Source organism: Eretmochelys imbricata, chromosome 9 (genome assembly GCF_965152235.1).
Source record: "Eretmochelys imbricata isolate rEreImb1 chromosome 9, rEreImb1.hap1, whole genome shotgun sequence".
Taxonomy (NCBI): domain Eukaryota; kingdom Metazoa; phylum Chordata; order Testudines; family Cheloniidae; genus Eretmochelys; species Eretmochelys imbricata.
In genome coordinates, this window is record NC_135580.1 from 95194488 (window position 1) to 95204351 (window position 9864).

Below are 9864 nucleotides of genomic sequence, written 5' to 3' on the forward strand. Positions count from 1 at the left end.
AATCGTGGATTTAGAATACAACATGTTTCAAGCATTTATGGGAAGTAATTTGGATAATCATGACAATTATGCAATTAAATGTGTCTCATAAAACTATACTAATTTTATAGTCACTAAGCAAAATACCAGCAAACTTAAAGACTGAAAACATTTTCAATTACCTTTCTATAATAACATCAGGAGTGAGGTGTGCAGGCAGATTGCTGTCTAATAAACCTGGCATTTCAGTCTTCTGATAACCTCCTTAGCAATAATAAGTTTACAAACAATTACACCTAACAAATGGAATCTAGATGAAGCCATAAACCTAGTCCTTTAGTAATACAAGCTCCTCTTAAAGACAGTTTTATAAACGAATTACTTCTCTAATTTATGCCCGTGATGGCCATGAATACAAATTAGCGTCACAAGATTTAGACAGGATACCTGTTGTTCTATACAGTGAAATATGAATGTACTACTTTCACAGTAGCTGTTGAAAATAAAGGATTCTGAAAATATTACAAGGTTAGTTCTGTGCAATACAAACTCGGGGCCAGAACTTTAGCTGGTGTAAAGTGACATAGCTCCACTGTCTTCCTGATTTCAACCAGCTGAGTATTGTTGCTACGGCTCTCTACAATATGTATCAATTCTATCCATCATCTTTAAATATACATTTAAAATATGTTATGTATTTGACGTCCCCTCCACTCCCATATGCTCATTCTGGACAAAAGAAAATAGCATTCCATATAGCAACCAACCTCCAGAGGCATAGCACTCAATGGACAGACCCTTATCAAGAGAGGTCCCAGGGTAGAGAAGATGGAGGTTTCAGGTCATGACTGAGAAACATTGGTAGAATTGTGCAGGGAAGTTTGTACAGCACCAATTTGAGTTATGCTTTAGGCTCAAGCTACATGTTGGGCTCAAGCTTGCTCCGCTTTACAATTGTAGCTCTCAATCAGGGTCTACTGGTAACTCATCAGAAGCTGCTTTCTTCAATCGGGAGGGAAAAATGGAACTAACAGACTGTTGTATGTAACTGGAAGTCCCAGAATGGATGTGTGCAATGTGAAGATGAACCACTGGCCAGTCTAGCACCGACTGAAAAAATCAGTAGTTTTGGGAACAACTGTCTCCTAACAAAGAAAGACCTTCCCCTACCAAGGAAACATCTAACAGATGACTTCATGGGCATTTATCAGCTATCAGCAGCCTTTCTTCTAGTCTTCATATCATCCTCCAAGGAAGGACAGAAAACCACCCATTTCATTCCCTAGATTTTAATGAGTGACTATGATGTAAATCCTGAGAAGGTCATATTTGACTAAGTAAGTATTTAACTAAAATATTTCTCTGATAGCCAAGGATTCATTAACTGAATGTGCAAACCAAACAGGTGTAAATGCTCCTAAAAGAAGCTTAGGCATAACAAACAAAGTCAGCTGAGCTTCAATTTCTCTACTAAACCGGGATATGTGGTATAAAAAATATAGCTTGTGTAGTCACCTGGTATTAAATGCCCTCTTGTATTTGGCAAAGAAGTGGATTAGGCTCAGTCTTTTGATTATTTAATGCAGTGGTTCTCAAACTAGGGCTCCCGCTTGTTCAGGGAAAGCCCCTGGTGGGCCGGGCCGGTTTGTTTACCTGCCGCTTCCGCAGGTTCAGCCGATCACGGCTCCCACTGGCCATGGTTTGCTGCTCCAGGCCAATGGGCATTGCGGGAAGGGTCGCCAGCACATCCCTCGGCCCGCACTGCTTCCTGCAGCCCCCATTGGCCTGGAGCGGTGAACTGCGGCCAGTGAGAGCCGCGATCGGCCGAACTTGCGAAAGTGGCAGGTAAACAAACCAGCCCGGCCCGCCAGGGGCTTTCCCTGAACAAGCGGCGGCCCTCATTTGAGAACCATTAATTAAATGAATGGAAGCACTTGACAAAATGCCTCATCCTCATTTTCAGTCATTTGTCTAAATGCCTTAAAGTTTTAATCAATGGCTTAAAAACTGGAATGAGATGAACATTTGGACCAAATGCCTTGGTTGACAGACTGATGTGCTGGTACATGTCAGAGTCAATAGAAATATTGCTTTCTGCATACTTGTTTATTGGCCTATGGCCCAAAACAGCATTTCTCTAAAGAAACATTCCTTCTGGCTTATTTTCTGTTACCGTCCCTGCATTTACCTCTGGTGTAAATAAAATACCTAAATTCCATCATGAAAAGAACTATACATTCCCTAAAATACAGACATTTGTACTAACCTTGCTGCAAGATGTTGCTGTGAGTGTTCTGTCTATTTTAGAGGACTGGGAACATGTTTTGTGTTCCATGACTTCAGAAGAAAGTGCTGTAAGCACTCCAGACACTTAGGTCTATGGACGCTAACATTCGGTGGGTTTCCATTAACCCCCACACATTCCAAGGAAGTAATAAGATCCTTACACTAGGCCTGCCACAAATTAAGGTGCAAACACGCAAGGCACAGTCACTTTTAACAGTTACAAGATCCTAACCCAGTCCCCTAGGCTACCCACTGTCTTCTCTCTGAAGCTAGCGCCTAGGCTGCTGCTTCCAGCACCTGTTCACACACAGCCTCTGTCTCTCCCATCTTAGTCCCCTCTGACCTAAGAGTTTAAAACTTCTTTTTCCTGTGCTCTAGGAATTAGACTTGGTTGTTGAACTGGGTAATGCAGTGCCCCCTCTAATGGCTAGATCCTTTCCCACCAGCTCAGCTGGAGTGGATGGAAGGTACCCAGTAATGAGGCAGCAAGGCCCAGGCCCACCAAGATATTTAAGTGCCTAACTCCCATGAATTAGGTGTCTAAATATCTTTGAGGATATGGGTCGAGGTGCCTTATACTTTAATGGGCCAGATCCTCAGCTGGTGTAACTTGGCATAGCTCTACTGAAGTCAGTGGGGCTATGCCATTGGAGAACATGGCTCATAATGTCAAAATATTTTGTAAGGACTCAATCTTGGAAGGGGCTGCTTTTTGTAGAGTTTGCCCTTTATCATGTATTGTTTTATAACAACCAAACATGTATTAGGCCCTTCATCGTCATTAAATGTCAGTTGATAAGCATCCTCAACTCTCATTGAACTCTGAGTAATTCAGGTGAGGTCAATAGAAGGTGAGGGAACTCAGCACTATGTCAAAGATGCTTAGCATCTTGCAGGATCAAGCATTTGGTGAAGATTAGAAAGTGATACAGTTGATCTTGGCTGGAGTTTCTTAATGCATCTTTGCATCTTAAGCAGATAGTATTGATTACTTAACATAGTACCAGTGTTTTAAGCTAATGGTTTAAGATGGATAGTTTCCTCAGATAAGTGGCTTACACATACAAAATTATAAACCATTTTTTATAAGTCCATTTTCTATCCAGTAGACAAACATATGTAGGCCAGATCCTCAGCTAGTGTAAACAAATATAGCTCCGCAATGGAGCTACCCTGCTTTACACTACCTGAGGATCAGATCCATAGCTTGCACCTTAATTCCTAAACTATATGCACCTACTGTGTGAGATTGGATATTTTTCCTTTACAAGTTGAATGTACTCTAAATATCTCCCTAAAAGAAAAAGGACTATCAAAAATGAAAGCTAAAAGTGATGCAATCCAGTTTTATTTTTAAAGAATAGACAGATAATTCACCAACATGCCCTACAGTAACACAATGTTTTCAAACTACGGGAAGTGGGAAATTGAGTTCTGCTGTTCAGCACATGGTTATACAACATCTGCACTTTGCACTGCTTCTTGGTGAAAAGGAAAGTTAGGAGAAAGCAGCTGAGGAGGGGAAATTAGACATAATGTTGCCAGTCTTAGTCCCAAGCACCTACTCACAATTCTGAGCCCTGGGGATTTTCTATGTGGAGTAGAAATTCATGGAGTCTGGTATTTTCTTTGATGCCGTTTTGTTTATTTACAAGGAATGTACAAAGTCCTCTTCTCTGAATGCAGGACGAACCAAAAGCAAAAGGAGTAGTTTCTTGTTTTATATTATTTTAGGTTGCGGATTGTGATTAATTTATCCTTACAATTATATTAATTGATAGGTGTATTCACACCCATTAATCTCATAGATTTTAACTCAATTTATAACAGGTTTCACTCTTTCATAACAATACCATAACTTTTGAGGGGAGCAAGTAATTACTTTTATCTGGAACACTTCAAAACATCATGTATAACTTCAAAAGACTATCTAATGTGGAATTTATATTATATGATGGATGTTTTCTAATTTCTGAACAGACGAAATCAGACTAATAGAAATGATTTCATAGTATACTGTACAATATATTTCTGTTCACTTCTCAAAGTAATGAATTTATGGATTTATATTCTTTTCTAATAAAAGTAGAATTAATAATAAATGACTTTTTTTAGAATGTTTGGAATTCTAAATATATTTTTCATTTGATTTATGCCAGTGTGTCTACTAGAATGTAAATAATCCCAAGAGTCAGGTCATGAAATTTTCAAAATTTTCAACATAATTTTAAAATAGGCTCAGGACTTGCAGGTACAAATTACAGGGAACATTTGTTTCAGGTGCAGATTCTAGCATTTAGTTGTCAGTCTCCCTGATTTGCAGGCAGATGAAAAAAGAATGAATAATTAGGGGAGTTTCTGAGATTATTCCTAAATCTATGTAAAAAAGTCAGTATTCAAGTTAATGCTGCTCATTTTGTCTAGCTTACACACCATAACAAAAAAATCCCATTGCCCCCATTATTAGAAAATGAAACACCTAAAATTCCATTCCTGTGTTTTAAGAAGTTTCTTCTGCCTTCCTCATTTCAGTTAAAGCTGATTTCTGTTACAAAAAGAGCACATCAACTGTGCTTCGAGGCCTCTAAAGTCAACTTTTTGCAGCATCAGAGCAGCTTTTCTTCTTAAAAGGAAGAAAAGTGGGAGCAGTGGCGCTCTCTGAAAGAAAGGAAGAGAGGAAATTGTTTGACACATTCAAATGTGTCTGCAAAGGGCCATTTATAAGACAATTGCGAGATTCTTTTTAGAAGTAACTCCGTGGGAAAGATCTGTAAACATACAAGGATTGAAAATATACTATGGAGTCTGTAGGTTGCTGGTTTAAATGCACCCTAAAAACATAATCCTGAAATCACTGGAATTAAACGGTGAAAAATATGTCTGTCAAGGTTTATAGGCAATATTTCCATGGTTTTTCTAATGTATTTTGTTTTTGGTTTAGGGTTCAAATGAATCCCAACACTCAATACAATTCTCAGACTAAACTAGTGAGTTCTGACAGCCAGTGGTTTTCCCTTAAGAACTAATGACAGTCATCGGATTCTCAATCCTATAACTAAATACAAGCAATAAAATGCAGTAGCTTCAGATGAATCCTTGTGCTGAACCCCTCATTTGACTGTGCAATCAACAAATAGAGAGTCTGACAAACTTTAGCAAGATGAGGAGATCAGATGTTTGCTCAGTCGTCTAATATTGTATCTATCCCAGGTATTCATGTGACCTCCAGGACTTCTGAGTCCTAGGCTAGATCCCGAATCTAATGTCCTCTCTGTTCTTCTCTCATTCTCTCATACTGAATGACTTCATGAGAACAGAATGCAGAGGACAAAACTCCACCCTCACCAAGTACATCCATTTTTCCCTCTCAGAGGTCAGGCCAAGCACCTAGAAGATGAACTAGCCTCTTGCTGCTAGAGGCAATCCCATCAGGTTAGATGTGACACAGATGGCGAGGTGCACTTCTCAGGCTGTACCTATGCTACAGATTACTAGAGGACTTGAGTCTCTAGAGATATCACCAGAACACCTCCCAGGAACATTAAATTCACCTTAAAGGAAAGAAATTCAATGAGGGCAGAAGAGTCTACACTGACTAACATTTTCATCCTATAATGAAATACGGCTCAGGAAAGAATGGCCTATTATTATTGTGTGCTAATGGGTCCTTATTATCCTCTAGCACACCACAGTGCAAGAGTACTCTACATGATTACCAATTGCAAATGAGCAAGTCAAGAGGCGTCTGCTTCATTTATGAACCACTGAACACCACTAATGTGTAACTATCCAAGTACTTGTAGAAGTGGACACTTTGCAATAAATAAGTAGATCCAGCCATGTTAAAAGGATTACGATATGGAGGATAAAAATCACATCTATCGTGAACAGACACTGACTTCAGACGAACCTTTTGCTGAATCCCTCATTCGACTTTTTGTGCAATCAACAAACAGAGGGTCTTAAGCAACCTTAAGCAAGCTGAGGAGTTGTTGTTTTTTCCCTGGTAATTTGGCAATTTTTGGTACAGCTTCATCTTCCAACTAAATAAAAGTCTGTGGAAACCATCTTGCCCCAATGTAATTCCATTGTTGTCCATGGAAATAAGCCAGCAATGCATAGGCCCTATGTGTTACAAAACATGACCCCTAATTCTGCAATAAACTCAGCATTAAGCCCTATTAGCTTCAATAGGTTTCCTTGTGGAAGCAGGGGTCCACTCATGTGGGGCTCAATACAGGACCATGTCCTACCTAACAGACTGAGGCCTGGCCTACCTTTTTGCACTCAGTGCAATGTGTGCTATCACTTTTAAATCTGCAAAATAATTGCAACCATGAAGCAAAGAACTTGGTCCTCTAGTAACCTGATTTGCACCTACAGTCAGGTCGCCGGAGATACCTGGCTTGCACCCATCGCTAATTTTTCCAGCTAATTAGTCAAAGTTTAGTTCCAGAGATAGCAAGCCCTGGGAAGAGACTACACAATAAAATGCACACAACACTGTGTAAAAAAATTAATGAGGCAGTCTGTAGCCATGTCTCTTTTTAGAATGAAAACTCTTTGAGTCAAGCACATTTTTTTAAAAGTTGGCCTTATAGCAAAGCAGCATGTTCTGAGCGCTCTATAAATAATGACATACAACCAGCCCCCTACATTACAACCTAAATAACACTGTGGGTTGTTTTATTTAAAAAAAGTCAAACACTCAGAAATTAGGAACGGACAGGTCTACAGTTGCCTGTACAACCCTCGTTTTGTCTCCTTGCCTGTAAGCTGTACTGAAAGAAGGGGTCCTGTGGGAAAAAAATAGTATGTAATCATGCAACTAAAGACTGTATCAGAATGTGCAGAATGGTCTCTCTTTCCACCTGTTACTGATGCAGCAGCTCCCATGCAATCCCAGGGCAAAGCACTGATTCTGTTGCTAGTTTGGCAGCAGAATGGGCCTGGCTCTTCAAATGTTTGGGGTCAGTTATTGTTTTTATAGGGTGCCAAAATTTCTCTGAAGAACATAGGGTGAGAGAAGAGAATTGGTGATTTTTAACAATTTAGAACTTTGTCCACGAACAAACAAACAAAAAAGACACTTCCCTAGCCTGAGGCTTTCTCCCCTGGCTGCGAACAATGGAGGTGTTCGAGCTTCTCAACTAAAGGACGCAAGAGCCTCTTATATAGAAAGTGATCAGCAATTAAGTATAGAGGCTGCTTCCACTTCTCAATATAAAAATTAATACTGATACTGATGCGATATTGATGGTATGACCGTACCTCAGTAGGTCATAGCCGAGAATGCCAGATAAAGGACAAACTGCTAAGAAATAGGGCAGACTCACCTCAAACTGAGGGTTATTCTCTCATTAAATCATACCAAGTCAGTAAAAAAAGTAAACTGCTCTCTTACCACATTGGTTAGCAAGAAATCAAACATGCAGTCTCCTTAGGCATTCCAGCCCTATTCTCACCACCCAGACACTAGGCTCAATGATGAGTGGTTACTGAAAAGCAATTGAATCAAACATAGGGTTCTTCAGATCCCAAGAGATTAGCCACTTAGCCACGTCAATCTATAACTCAGATCTTACCCAGTAATCACACTGTTGCCCATCCTTTAGTAACCAAATCTAAAGGTTTATTAGTCAAAGAAAAGAAGAGAGCTAATTACGGTTAATAGATCATATACAATAATTGCAAAGTCCTTATATCAGGTATGTAACAGTGATGGAATAGACTGCTGGCTTGTAAAGTCTCTCTGGTAACTTCCAAAAGATTGGAAGGTCCTTTTAGTTGTAAATCCACAGCCCAGAGAATCACACAGGAAAGAGACCAAATGGAGATATCTCAGGGGTCTTTTATATCCTCTGCCATGTATCTAGAAATTTACTGTCTCAAACAAAGCTCACAGCCCAGGTTATGGAAAGCTACTGACTCAAGATGGAGTCCGGGGTCACATGAGCATATCACATGTCCTTACCTGGCTTGCTGACTCACAGGGGTAGCCACTGGCCCCCTGGAGGCTGAGGCATCTGCAGGAAGAGCTAGCTGGGTGGAATGAGTTTCTTCTATGGCCCATTGTGAGAGCTAAGTGTCTTTGATGGGCCATCAATACATTGCTATCTAGCCTCAATGTAAATTTTATCTGGTGGGTGTTACCCAGGAATACAATCACATGCATAAGATATATACTAATGTGATATATGCCATCATGTGCCAGCAATGCCCCTCTGCCATGTACATTGGCCAAACCGGACAGTCTTTATGCAAAAGAATAAATGGACACAAATCATACATCAAGAATGGCAACATTCAAAAACCAATAGGAGAGCACTTCAATCTCCCTGGACACTCAATAACAGGTTTAAAAGTGGCCATTCTTCAAAAAAACAAAAAACTTCAAAACAGACTCAAAGAGAAACTGCAGAACTGGAATTAATTTGCAAACTAGACACCATCAAATTAGGCCTGAATAAAGATTACGAGTGGATGGGTCACTACAAAAAGTAATTTTCCCTCTGTTGATACTCACACCTTCTTGTCAACTGTTGAGAATAGGCCACGTCCACCTTGATTGAATTGGCTTCATTAGCACTGACCCCTACCTGGTAAGGCAACTCCCATCTTTTCATGTGCTGTAATATATATACTGCTAACTGTATTTTTCATTCCATGCACCTGATGAAGTGGGTTTTAGCCCACGAATGCTTATGACCAAATAAATGTGTTAGTCTCTAAGGTGCCATAAGGACTCCTCGTTGTTTATGCATAAGATACAAATCCATGGCCAATATTCATAATTTCAGATACAAAAATGATACATGCATATTAACTGGATAATCATACTTAGCAAATCATGACTTTTCCATTGACACCTTACATGGAATTCTTTGCACAAGATTTGTTGCAACTGTATAACAGCCGCAATGACAATTATATAAATGGTCATATGTCAGTTATGCAGCATCACAGCCTGATCCAAGGTGGGCCAATGAAGTGTCCCATAACTTCCACCCACATGGTGATTGGCTTATAATAATATTCCAGTTTCACTGATCTACATGTGCTAATGCTTCAGTACCTACCAGTGTAACCTGCAGCCTCAAGAGTTTTGAAGATGGTGTTCTGAAGCAAGCCAAGTCTAATCATTACATGGTGCCTCAGGTGCATCTACTGTGTCACTGCATGGTGTGTATAACAGTGAATACTTCCACAGGCACATAAGGAGTTACCCAGTAAATCCTCAGTATGTTAGGCAGTGGTTTTGCAGCAGCTTATAAATCATAATGAACGGAGAAAGAATTAATATTACACACACAGTCATCAATATCCCAGTAGCACTTGCATTGCTATCTTTATGGGTGAGCCATCATTTCCATTTTAAACTTGCTTCCCAGGGACTTATAACTTGAGCCATGACATTGCTCTCCAAGCTGCAGACAAAGGGCCTGATTCCGCCTGCACTTGTCCCAGTTTTACCCATGTGCAATTCCCCTGACTTCAGTGGAGCCAATGGAGGGCAAAATCAGGCTCCAAACCTCAGCATTGCTATGCCTACTTCTCCCATGTCACTGCCAGTGTTGCTGTCAGCCTTGCTTATGCTTT